The sequence below is a fragment of the Sarcophilus harrisii genome, chromosome 2 (genome assembly GCF_902635505.1).
Source record: "Sarcophilus harrisii chromosome 2, mSarHar1.11, whole genome shotgun sequence".
Classification (NCBI taxonomy): Eukaryota; Metazoa; Chordata; class Mammalia; order Dasyuromorphia; family Dasyuridae; genus Sarcophilus; species Sarcophilus harrisii.
In genome coordinates, this window is record NC_045427.1 from 560,788,475 (window position 1) to 560,802,316 (window position 13,842).

General features: G+C 33.4%; 1 protein-coding gene across 3 annotated transcripts in view; it reads left to right on the plus strand.

The window, feature by feature from the left end:
- CFAP58 (cilia and flagella associated protein 58) overlaps positions 1-13,842 on the plus strand; it is a 109,667-nt gene that overhangs the window by 63,091 nt on the left and 32,734 nt on the right. The gene's annotated exons all lie outside the window — the stretch shown is intronic.

Here is a 13,842-nt window from a genome sequence, read left to right on the forward strand (position 1 = left end):
CAGATTTTAGTTTCTTCATATGTAAAATGGGCTTACATTAGAATAATATACATACTTCTTTCCAGTCTTACTTTCTGTGTTTCCAAGAGATAAATTCCTAGTTCCTTTATGAGAAGAGTCAGAGAATCAGGTGATTAGAAAGGTTCTTTATTCAGTTTCATGAAGGATCAAGGAAGAAATAGTTAAAACCTATTTAATCCTATTTAGCTAATTCTCATTAATTTCTTTCTTTAATTGGGATGATCCAGTGAAAACCTAAACAAAAAGACTGCATTGAAAAGAGAAGAATAGTCATGTAGAAGGCAGGATGAAAATGGCAAGTTGGGGTTAGATACTGAAAAAGTTGACAGCCAAGATGGTAGGAATTTATCTAATATTCTATAGATAATTATATGTTTAGCGGATCAAATACAAGTGTATACATGCATATATATGCATATGTATATTTTTTCCCAATGTTTCTCAGCTTTAATTTTCCATTACAAAGTACTCCTAAAGTGGAAAATGTCTGCCCAGAAAAGGAAACCTGTGATAAACAGAATTGAATAACCTATATTTCAGATATTTAGGTCTATGGAAATCACAATGTTATAAAAAGAGGTATAAAGCAGAAGTCACAATGTCTTGCAAACATTGGTCCCATACTTAGTCTTCTTTACTAAGTTACATTTTGATAACCTGTTTTGCTAGTCCAACTCTAAAAAATGTCAATACCTTTGTCCTAGAAGAACTGATTTTTTGATCCATTCATATACCATTTAAAGTTCCTTGGCTAGTAGCTTTACTTCCTGAACCTGGATTATTAATTATAGCATGATGCCACAATCTATCTAAAAGATGACCGCTAAAAGATGAAATTGTGGTGATAGATTAAATGATTTGTCAGCCACATGGGTCATTCTTAGGTCTTTTGGGAAGGAAAAGGCCAGAATGAACAAATGTGAAAGATCATTTCCCTTGAGAATGTTATTGACAGTGATAAACAAGCAGTGACAACAAAGGATATGCATTTTAGGGAGTTATTTATGTGGAGAACTTGACTGTTTAATATATAGTGACATATTGAAAATTCATAAAGTAATAAAACTACCTTGCTATGTTCTGATTAGTGTTGCTTTAGGAAACTGTCACATTACATACTGAGTTTTCCCTGTCACATGCCTAGAAGCCTGGAGAATGGGGACAGTCCATAGATAGATAGATAGATAGATAGATGGCTAAATGAACCAAAGGAATTCCTTATTTGTTAGTATCTCAATCCTGCATTTCCAAGGTGAACTTTCTCTCTAATTTAATTTTATAATTGAGCATGCTTTATGTAGCTATAAAATGTCTTGAATTAGGCAAGAGTTTGAATTTATCTGCAGTAAATATGAGCTTATACAGGGGAAATTACAATATCTAATGATTTTCAGATCATTTACAAGGTACCTTCATAACTTTTGGTATGCTGGAAATGGCCATGTTACTTTGACTTAGGCTCAGTTTATAATAGGTTAATGTAAATTTTTTCCTTTGCATTCAAAGAATTTCTTTAGTGTTTCCGATGTGACTCCTGGTAACCTGTAATTTGCCAGGAAAGTTGAGATTTAGGGCTGATAACATTTCAATTAGTAGAAGAATGAGGCAAATGTAAAGGCAGACTCCCTAAAAAGCTGTAGGGAATGAGGAGTGCATCAAGACTTAGTATCTTTACATCCAGCATGGAGACTGCATAACAAGATGCAAAAATCTAAACTGTGAATAGAAGCCTGAAAAGCCTGTAATCCAGCATAGAAAAGTTCCTGAAGGAAATTGTCAGCTATGAATGGAGATAAAGAACTAACCCAGCAGAGATACCAACAGTTATATGACTATATTAAAAATAATTATCCCATTATTAAGCAACTGTACTAGTATTTGGAAAAATAGCTCCAAGATTTTGCCCCAGTTTCTTGTGGTATGACTTCTGCAAACATCATAATTCATGCTTCCTCTATTAGCAGTTAACTAACAAATCTCAAGCCCCAAAGCTGTGCTGAATTCATTAATGATGTGTATTAGAAAGACTTTGTGCCCCAGGAAGACAATTAAAATTGTTAAACAAAAAACAGAAAAGTTAATTTAAGTTCTGTTCCAAAATTTGAGGTGTAGATCATGTTTCTGCTGCTTAGAAAAAGCACTAGATGAGAGGGGGAAATCCCTTCCATTATTCTTGCCATTAAGGATTTAAAATGGTGTTTCCTTTGGGTTCTTTTTCTAGTGGTGAAGTCTCTCTTCTGTTTTGATTTTTTTCCCCCATTCTGCTAAAATTTCACTATGAGTTTTCTTAGTACTGTAGTTCTACTCAACCTGGCCCCAGGGTGAAAAGAGAAATTGAACCCAGTTGTGTAGAAAATGAAAGGTAGCTATAAAAAGTGATAAATATGTACTTGCATGTTGATTTGTGTAACATAATCAATTAAATAATACTTTAGTGCTTACTGTTTGTCCTACTTAGCTTTTATGGAGATTGAAAGGTGCCATAAGGTGACTCTTTTCAGCAAAGAAATGATTTGTCAGGTCCAATGATCTTGGATGAAGAGAGCCATCTACACCCAGAGAGAGGACTATGGGAATTGAGTGTAGATCACAACATGACATTTTCACTCTTTTTTTTGTTGTTTGCTTTCATTTTATTTTCTTTCTCATTTTTTCCCTTTTTGATTAGATTTTTCTTGTGCAGCAAGATGACTCAGTAAATCTGTATGCATATATTTTTACCATGCTTAACATATATTAGACTATTTTCTATCTAGGAGAGGGGGTAGGAAAAGGGGGGGATTGGAACACAAGGTTTTGCAAGGGTTAATGTTGAAAAATTAACCATGCATATATTTTTTAAACTAAAAAGCTTTAATTAAAAAAAAAAAGAAAAATGCCATAAAAGTCTTTTAGTACAGTCTCCTCAATTTACAAATGAGGAAGATGAGACCCAGACAAATGAGGTGATTTTCCCAACGCCACAGAGGTACTAAGTAACAGAATCAAGATTTGGACCTTGGTCCTTTGACAGGAAATCTGATCTTACTTCTGTTCTTCTATGCTACCTCTTAAGCATAAAAGAGTCATTGCCTTCAAGGTATTAAGTATGGCCGCACATTATAAGTAGGGAAATGACTATAATATAGGATAGAGTATGCTAAATGCCAAAAATATAATATATGCATATGTATACTATATGTGTATGTATCTATATTTGCATGTATGTGTATATGTCTATAGTCAATTCCTCTTTGTTTCCCTATTACTTTTTTTCTTACCTCTCAGAAATCTTGTTTCTAACCTCATTCAGTTGTAACTATGGTCTCCAAAGTTACCAATGATCTCTTAACTGACAAATCCAATGGTTTTTTCTCAATTCTTATCCTCTTTGACTTCCCTGCAACCTTTTATACCGTCAATCACTTTTTTCTCCTTGACACTACCTTTTCTTTAAATTTTCTTGGCTCTCCTACACCTATCTACCTCCCTTTTTTAATCTCCTTTGAAAACTAGATCTTCATTGTGGATGAAGATACTTGATCATCTTAGTCTCCTGGATCTTCATCTAGTTCATACTCATTAATCATAGATATTGAAAGGTGAAGGGATGCCAATAACTGGGAAATGACTAAATAAGTTGTGGCATATGATTGTGATGGAATACCACTATGCTATAAGAAATGACAAACAGGATGGTTTCAGAAAACCCTGGAAAAACTTAAATGAACTGATATGAAGTGAAATGAGCAGAACTAGGAGAATATTGTATACAGTAACAGCAATATTGTATGATGAAGAATAGTGAATGACTTAGCTATTCTCAGCAATACAATGATACAAGACAATTCCAAAGGACTCATGATAAAAAGTGCTATTCATATTTAGAGGAAAAACTGATACTGTTTGAATACATACTGAAATATACTATTTTGTCTATCTTTGTTTTTTTATCTCTCTTTTTCTTTTTTCTTTCTTCCTTTCTTTTTCTTCCAAAACATGACTAACATGGAAATGTTTTACATGATTGCACATGTATAACCTACATCATATTGCTTACTGCAGAGAGGGAGGGAAGGAAGGGACAGAACTTAAAACTCAAAACTTGAAAACAACAACAAAAATTGTTTCCACATGTAATTGAAGAAAAATAAAATATTTAACGAAAATCATAGGGATCTCTTATTTCTGAATGCTATTTTGTTTAGTGATCTCATCAGCTCCTACGGATTCAATTTTAGTTCATGTGCTAATGGATTCTCAGACTTATTTGTACAACCCTAACTTTTCTTTTAACCTCTTCTCTTAAGTCTCCAACTACTATTAGGCATCTCAAATTAGATAATGTTATAAATACCATAAACTTAACATGTCCCAAACTGAATTCATCCCATCTTCTTAATTTCCATGTTGCTACCAAGAGTACCACCATTCTCCTGGTCACCCAAGCTCAGATCCTAGTAGTCATCTTCAACTCCTCACTCTTTTATACCTTTCATACACAAATAGTTGCCAAGTCTTGTTAACTTTACCTGTGTCACATCTATCATAGACATTCTTTTTTTGACACACTACTACCCTGGTTCACTTCCTTATCATCTCACATGTAGACTATGGAAATAGCCTTCTGTTGGTCTCCTCACTTAGACCATTGTCCACTCAGCTATCAATCCATCTTCCTAAAGCACAAATCTGACCATGTCACCTCCCTAATTCAGTAAATTCAATAGTTTCCCACTACTCTCAGGATCAAATATAAAATTCTTTGACTTGTAAAGCCTTCATAATTGGATTTCTTTCTACTTTTCCAGTCTTTTCACACTTGACTTCCCTTCATACAGTCTAATGAACCAGTGACACTTGATTCCTTGCTGTCTTTTGAAGATAATACTCCAGCTCTTGACATAGGGACTTTTCATTGACTGTACCTCATGCCTGGAACTCTCTCCCTCCTCATCTTCACTTTTTGGTTTCACTGGTTTCCTTCAAGTCTTAGCTGAAGTTTATTCTTTTGCAACAAACCTTTCCCAGTCTTCTTTAAGTACCTTTCCTCTGACTGAGACTATCTATAATTCATCCTTATAGTATATATATATATATATATATATATATATATATATATATATAGTATATAATTATCTCTTGTTGGTACACAGTTATATGCATATTGTCTTCCTCATAATCCGATTGCAGACTCCTTGAGAGCAGAGACTGTATTTTGTATCCTCAGTGCTTAGCACAGTATTTAACACATGGTAGGTAGTCAATAAATATTTGCTTACTTAGTCTTGTTTGTGCAGTACAGAAATTTTAAGGGTGTTCAGCATTTACTCTTTCCCCAGTTCAAAGGAGAAGGGCAGTGCTTTTTTAGACTTTTAGGAATTGTAGAAGCACATAGAAAACTTCCTTTTTAGGTCAACTGAAAATATTGAGCAATAATTTTTTTCTAGTCTAAAATTCTTACCAGAATTTTCCCTTTAGGAAGATATATGAAAGGTCAAGAGCAAAAATGAAGGACCTGGGGAATAGGAATTACAAGTTGTCACCAAGCTTTAGAACAAAAAGTATCTCTTATATAGCTGAGATCTTTGCATTCTGTACCAAACCATAGAAGTTATGACTCACTTAAGTGACATCTTCTCTATTTCAAAAGGATTAAAATGTTAATTACAAGGAGGATCTGGTTTCTTTGATGGGAAATGGTCAAGGAAGGAATACACCAATTTCAGAAGGAGATTATTTCTATTGTTCTATGATGCTGACAAAAAAAAATCTCAAGATATGACCTCTTCCAGATTTCTATATCCAAATTTGGGACAGGTCCCAAGGCATGAGGGGATTCTGTTTAGCCACCTCTCTCTTTGACCAAGAAATTCTTAGATTTATATTATTTTTAATTAATTATAATTTTTTCCAATAGGCTTAATGTCCCAAACATGAAGTATAGAATTTATTTTTTCTTTGAAGGCATCTTTCAGGGGAGAGTATATTTCTAGTTATATTATGTGTTCATATGTAGGCTTTCTTTAAACTTTGTTCAGCTTCATTGAAGAGGAATAAGATTCTCAGCCCTCCTTCTTGCATGCTTGCTTAAGTAAACTTAATGCTCTCAATTATCATGTGCTTTTTAAATTTTACTTTATAGTGGCCTTTCTGTAAATAAGTTGGGGATGACTTCTTTAAAAATCAGAATTCTATGGATATTAGAGGTTTGTTTTTTTTTAATAGAGATGGTACTTTGCTTTGGTTGAAGTTAAAAATAGTTTAAACTTTTCAGAGAATGTCAGATAAGCTCAAATTCTCACAATAATGGTCAGCCTAAATGGACTATTAAATGGATCAGTGTGGACCCATCCTTTGATTTCATTAGGAGGGTTCTTTACATACAATATATATTGGAAGAGAAACGAAAAAATGTGTTGAGGGGACTCAAAAATGAAAATTGGTTAAATTGCATATTTTCTTCTTTGTTTCATCTCAATTTTAAATAGATTTTAATATATTTAAAATATTTATTGCTATCTTTTAAAGCACCACCTGCATTTTCCAATATAGCCTTTCCTTTGATCAGTCATCTCTTAAAGACTAAAAATGGGAGAAAAAACTATTCGATAAACTAACATATAAATGAAATCCAGCTTGTATGAGGGATTTTCACATCATTTTAATTTCTAAGGAGTTTAGACAAGAGTTGGAAATTTATCTAGTTTATATTTTTGTGTACCTTGGTAAACTAGAAATGTGATAGACAAGCATAAATTTTCTTTTAGATTATAAGCATCTTTATGGCATGTAGTCTGTCATTCATTTTTATATCTCTGGAAACACATAGAAGGTGCTCAGTAAGTATAAGAAGGCTGATGAGAGGAGTCACTCATCACTGAGAAAGTGACTGAGTGAGCCATTGCTTGGAAGGTCCTTGTTCATAGATACTGAGCAGACTTATTGGTCATTTATTGATTAAATTCAAGATTTGGGTTACCTCTTTATGACTGTTGTTGTTCATTCTCAAAGAGTTCCACTTTATGACTGACTTGACTGAGATACAATCTTCCCTTTATGCTCTCTTTTAAAGTGAGTTGGTTAGTTTCTCTGGCTTTCTTCAGGACCTCTAGTTTTTTTCCTTTCTTTTTTCTAGAAAGTAGTTTAATCAGTCATTTCTCTTTGGCCAAAAATCCTGAGAGTTTTCCCCTCCCAGATTCATTCATTCATTTACTTATTTATTTAGGTTTTCTTGGACTAGGTAAAAGAGGAGATTATTTGCCTCAATTGCTACTTAGCCTTCATGCCTGAATGGATGCAGCTTCTCTCAGTATTCTAGAGAGGGAAAGATTTCCTGATGCAGTATGCTTCTTAAGAGAAAGAATAGGAGTGTCCACTTAGTTCCTAAACAGGATACGACTTAGGGAACAAAGCCATGATTTACTGGGACATTGTCTGACAGGATGAAAATTACTTGTTTGGCAGTTCTCAAAGAGCTTCCAGGGGTTCTAAGGAAGAACTGTTTATGCCTGACAGAGTACTGTTCTTATAGGAAACTCAAGTTCAGTTCCCTTCTGGGGTTTAACTATTGGGCTGCTATTTGAATTCTTTATGTTTTTGTCATCATTCTTGAGTTACTGGGAATCTTTTGCATGGTAGGATTTATGTGGTATGAAATTAAGACTTTTCTATGCCCTGTATACATTAGTATTTTGAGGACCTGTACAGAAATTAGGGACTCTATTAACCATATTTAAGGAAGTCTATATGTAAATTGTACCATGAGCATTTTTGGAAACATTCCTGAAAGCTTCCAGGTGGGGAAGAGTGAGTCAAAGAGAGAAAATGATCTTTCTTAAGTTTAGACCCCTAGGATCAAATCCAGTCTATGTGAGTCCAGAGTCTTTGTAAGGCCCTGGACCATGGACTAAAATATGTTGAATGAATGATATTCTACTAAAGCTTCACTAATTAGACTCTCAAAATGATTATCTAGTAGGTACTTAGTATTTATTGGTCAGTGGCTTGAAAGTCAATTCCAAATCAAGAAAAGCATACTCATTTCTGTATGCTTTAAATGTTTCTTCAAGGAGCTATAATTCCTTCATTATGTTTATTCCTTTCACTGACATATATCACAATCTCTGTAAGATTTATTAGGAAGTATTGGAAAGTTGTGGTTTGCTGAAAAATTCATCTTCTGGTGAGGAGTCTTTGACTTAAAACTTATCATCAAACATACACTGAGTTCATTCTCAAAGTCTTTTAAGCTTGACAAAAACCACCAGAACTTGTAATGAATGCTATATTAGTTTTTGAAAGCTTGGGATCACCTTGTATGCCAAAATGAGACATCAGATTAAGATCTTTGTGAAGGGATGTTGATTCTGGATGAACCTGACTTCCTACCTTGATATGCTGACTTAGAAATTGTTTTGAGCAAATAACAAGAGCAGGTATGTGTTTATGAATTTTCAGAATTTGAGATATGCAAATCTTTGGTGTGAGAACTATAGGATTCACCACACCTTAGAAAACCACGCACACACACATACACACACACACACACACACACACACACACATATATATATATATATATATATATATAAACATTGTCTTATTTTTAAATTTATTTTGTTAAATATTTTCCAATTGATTTGAGGAACACTAAGTGGGCAGCATATAGGCTTGTTTTTTACACTTCTGGCCTAGACACTTGAGGAATTGAGTGACTTGCTTAGGGTAACACAGTCAGTACACTATCAGTACATTAGTCAAAGGCTAGATTTGAATTCAGATCTGTCTAGCCTCAAGCGTGGTACCATAGCTACTATTTTAAGTTGTTTCTCAAGCAATATGAGAAGAGTTCTATTTAATCTTTGCCTGATGTGATATTTTAATAAGGCTGACATCTGGTTGGTACCCTAAGCTTTTATTACTGACATGTTTCTCTTTGCTTTAATCTTTTATTCCTTTTATTTGAGAAATTATAGCTTGCTGCACGATTTAGCTTCTTTTATAGAAGAAACAGCTGTGATGTCATAGCAGAGTACATTTTTTGGGGTGCTGTACATTTTCCTCCCGTGCATTTGGGAACATTTCCCATGATACATTTGTTCATTTTTGTTTTGTAATCTGACTCCATTTTGAATACATGTGTGAACCAGAAATGTATTGGTTGATAAATGAATCTTTCAAAAATTGTTGACATTTGCAATTTTCTTTGGTTTCTACTTACTGAAATCTAATAGGTAAGGGGTAAAATTCTAAATAGAAACTAGTTCTTTTTTTCTTGAGGAGGGGTTAATTAAAAATTTTTTTTAAAAAGTAAGATATATAATAATAAACATGAGTGTGTAAATTTCTTATAAGAGCAGCATTTAAATAGGAAAATTGCTTTTTAGTAAAAATATAGAGCAGTAGTATATCTAGTACTAGAAATGCAAACAAGTAGATTAGTTAGAACAGTAACAAAGTATTTTGAATAAAGAAATTCTCAATGGAACATTTAGTTTCTTATTAAATCAGTATATAACTATATTTAATTTTCAACTGAAACAGATTTTCAGTGACAAATGTTTGTGGACAGAAGCAAGATGCAAAGTTATTTCAGAAATTAGAAGAAAATGATTCAAAACAAAACTCTGGGGAGTCCTGTCTAGTTTTATCTCTTCTCATAGTTTTTCTGCAGAAATATCTCAGACATAAAGGTGCTACTTACAAAGATGAGAAAATTTGCAGCTGGAGCAGAAATTAATTTGTGTTTATAGTCCAAACACCTACATGAATCCTTAATCAATTTTTTTATGATTTTAAGGGAATTTATAGAATCATTCAGATTGGGAAAATCTCTAGTGGGTCATCAAGTTCACCTCTCCTTGTAATGGCAGGATTGATTTTATTATGCCTAAAGCAGCATTGATAAATGGGTGTCAAATCAGGCTCCTGTTTCATGCATTTACTAATGTAGAACCCTATCTTCTACAGATTTGATGTGTAAGTGAAGGATTGATTACTGCTAACTTTCCAGAGACTTTTTCCGAGTTCCTGTTACATAGTCTGCTCTGAAACAGATGCCAAATATGTAGTTTATTAAGGATTGTATCAAGTCATCAGTCTGATTTTTGATTTTGGCTTTTGATGACTTGGTCCAGCTTCATTCTAGAGGCAAACTGAGATAAGGTGGATTCCTCTACTGTGCCTTCTTCTGAAAGTCTAGAAAAGTCCAGGATCATGTGGCCTAGTAATTATATGAATCTATTAGTGAGTTAATGCAAGGATTAGCTATGAGTTAATGAACTTAAACTTCCATTATTTCTCTATTCCTCCATAATCTATGTTCTAGTAAATATTCATTTTGACAGATAGTCAATTTAGTCAGTTATTTAATAAAATTTTTTTGAATTGAATTGAATCATTAGAGTCCTCAGTGATATTGCCTTTTTCATTAAAAGATTGAGTATAATAAATTCAATTAAAAATATATTAACCACTTACTATGTATAGAACATTGTTCTAGTCACTAAGAGAGATACAGAGATGAATAAAATATGGTCCCTCACATTAAAGAACTTACAATCTGGTTGGGAAGGAAAAAATAATGAGACTATTTTATGAGTATTCAAAGTATAACTATAAAATGAGACCTATTTTCATAAACTACTTCTGGGAATTAATATATAAGGCAGTATTATATGCAAATTATATACAATATGCTAATATTTTATGTCACACAATTAGAGATTAACTCAGTATGTAAGTTGTGTGTATGTGTATGTGTGTGTGTGTGTGTGCTATAGGAAACAAAAAAGAGAGCAAGGAGCCATTAGTGTGGTATGATGTTACTGCTGAAGGCTTCCTAGGGAATTATGATTTGAGCTAGAATGTGAAAGAAAGGGCTTAGTCTTGGGTAAATGTGGTGACTGTTTCAGGAAGGGAAGGAGTTTAACATGAGCATAATGTGTGTGCAAATACATGCTTGACTGGGGAGTACATGGTGTAGGGGGTAACGGAAAATAAGAATGCTGCAGTGCAAAAAACTAAGCAAAAGAGTTGATTCATTAGGTGATAGGAAGCCATGAAGGTTTTTGAGAAGTAAAATAACATGATGGTTATATTATCTAGGGAATATTAATCTGATTAGAAAGGGAAATACTAGTTAGAAGACATTTGTTGTAGTCTAGGGTAGAAATGTCAAACTCTTGTCTGTAGGTGAATTTGATCAGCCAAACTGCTCAGTATGGCCCAAACCAGATTAAAATGTAATTGGGAAATGTTTAATGAAATAAAAATGCAAATCAACATAGACAACATTAATTTGTGGTTATCTAAGTCAATATCCATTTCTGTTTGAGTTCACCCCCACTTATATAAAGGATCAGGATGATAGAAGTGGGCATGTAGTAGAAAGATAACAAGTCAAAGTGAAGAAAGAACCAACAGTATTTAATATGAATGACTGGATGTGAAGAATGTAAGAAAGAGAAGAACCAAAAATGACTTAAAATTGACTCCAAGATTTTAAGCCCAGGAAACTATGAGAAGAATGGTACTATAAAAAAGAAATGAGGAAGATGGGAAAAGGTAGTTTTATTAATTAAAGAAGATTCTATGCTTGGTTTAGATATATTAAGCTTTAGATGAAAATGAAATATTAAAACAAAGGTGACATAGATAGTTGGAAAGATAGGCATGGTATGTTGGCATACACTTGTAGTTCTTACTGATGGATTCCTTAAGCTTTGAAGTTCTGAACTATAGGAGACCTAATGCTAATAGAGCCATTGGGTTGCCTAAGAGGGATAAACCAGCCTGGATTGGAAACAGGTTAAACTTTTCATCCTGTTCAGCAATGGGATTGGAACCATAAGAGACCATTGTATATCTAGTGTGGAGAAGGTAAGAGAACCCAAACTCAAAAAAGAAAAGAAAAAGAAAGAAGAAATAAATAATTTAGAATTTAAAATGATTCTGTTCGGTATTTATATAATACTTTAAGGTCTATAAAATATTTTACACACATTATCTCATTTTAACATTACAACCACTTCAGTTAGATACTACAGACATTATTATTACTGTTTTATGATCGAAGAAATGGAGACTTAGAAATTGTCTTATCCATGTCCATGTTTTCTAATAGATGATAGAGGTAGGATTTCCAGACTCTTAAGTTCATCTTGCTGTTTTCCTTGGATGAGCTTCAGTGAATTCTGGGGAGCAGGGTTGTGATGTGAATTTGTCAGTCTTTCATTCAAACATGTTTTTTGATTGCTTACTATTTTCAAAACACTGTGCTGGACATTGATACATATAAAGGTTAAAAAAAGTTAATACCTACAAAGCGGTGGGGAGAATAATATTGAAGAGAATATATGCATAATTTCATTACCTCCTGTAATAAAAGTGATTTCCCAGTCATTTGGGCTCATATCATTTCTTGCATGTTTTAATTTGTATTTGTACATATTTATCTATATTCGGTTCTGATTTCTCCTTAGATCATAGGAACCAGCTTTTTAATCTTTGTATCTTTCCCAGAAGGTCCTTAATAAATATTGATAAGTGAATTTAACACCCAAATAATTCTAAAACAAAATAGATATGACCCCTTAGATGTATATAGAAAATAACCTTTTGGAAGTTTCAAGAAAGGAAAAATTTTCTTAAGGTGGAAGGAAGGTTTCATGAAAGAGGGCAGCATTTGAGTTGGATCTGAAAGTATAGACATGATTTTGATAAGCAGAGATTGGAGGTTGAAAGAACAAAGAGACAGAGTCAAAAAAAAAACCCAAGGTATTTTTCAAATGACAAACTGGTGTCCATTTGGCTGCTATCTACAGTATTCATAGCCATGGGACTAGATGATTTGTTTGTTGGAATGAGAAAGGGCCATGCTTTGGAGAAGTCTCACATTTAGGATATAGAAAACATGACAATCAAATGAAGAAGCTTTTTGTTTTTAATTTTTTAAGAGGAGAATTTGGATGATGCAGTATCATTGGAAATCAAGGACTAGAGAGTTTCAAGATATCCATTTTCAACACTAAGATGCCAGAGAAATATCAAGGAGAATGAGACTACAAAAAGACCCTTAGATTTGGCTAGAAGGAGGTCATTGGTGACCTCTCTGAGAATGTAATTCTTGTAAAATGGAAAGGGGTGGAATTTAGATGGCTGAAGGAGGGGACAAGAGAGGAAATGTGTAAAGAGGAAGGTGATAGCTAAATAGTGTAATAGCTAAAGGGAGTATCAGGATCAAGAGAAAGATTTTTTTTTTTTTTAAATAGAGGTTACCTGAGTATGCTTAAAAGTAATGGAAAAGGAAGGGGCCAGTAAAGAGTGATGATAGTAAATAACTAGCATGTATTATAGTCCTTTAAGACTTAAGTAATGTTTCCCTTATAACAGCCCTGTGAGAAAGGTATTAAAATGTTATTTTTCTCATTTTATACTGGGTAAAGTTAATTTGCCCATATTCTGCTAGTAAAAATGAGAACTTGGAATGAAATACAAGTTTTCTGACTCTTGAATCCAACACTTTCCATTCTATGATATTATTTCCATTCATTTCAATTCAATTCAGTTCTCCCGGCATTTATTAGACATTGATTTATGTGCAATGCACTGTTAGGTATCAGGATTACTGAGACTATGGGAAAAAATAGTCCCTACCCTCTAGGAGCTTCTGGATATACTATTTACACAGATAACATCTGTGTAAGGGAGAAGAGAAGGGAGAAAGGCTAAAATAACAAGTACTAGAATTAGGAAAGGCTTCTCTCCATAGGAGATTATACCTAAAATGACAATCATTTTAGGTATCAGCTTCCTTATCTGTTAAATGAGGGGTTTTTAG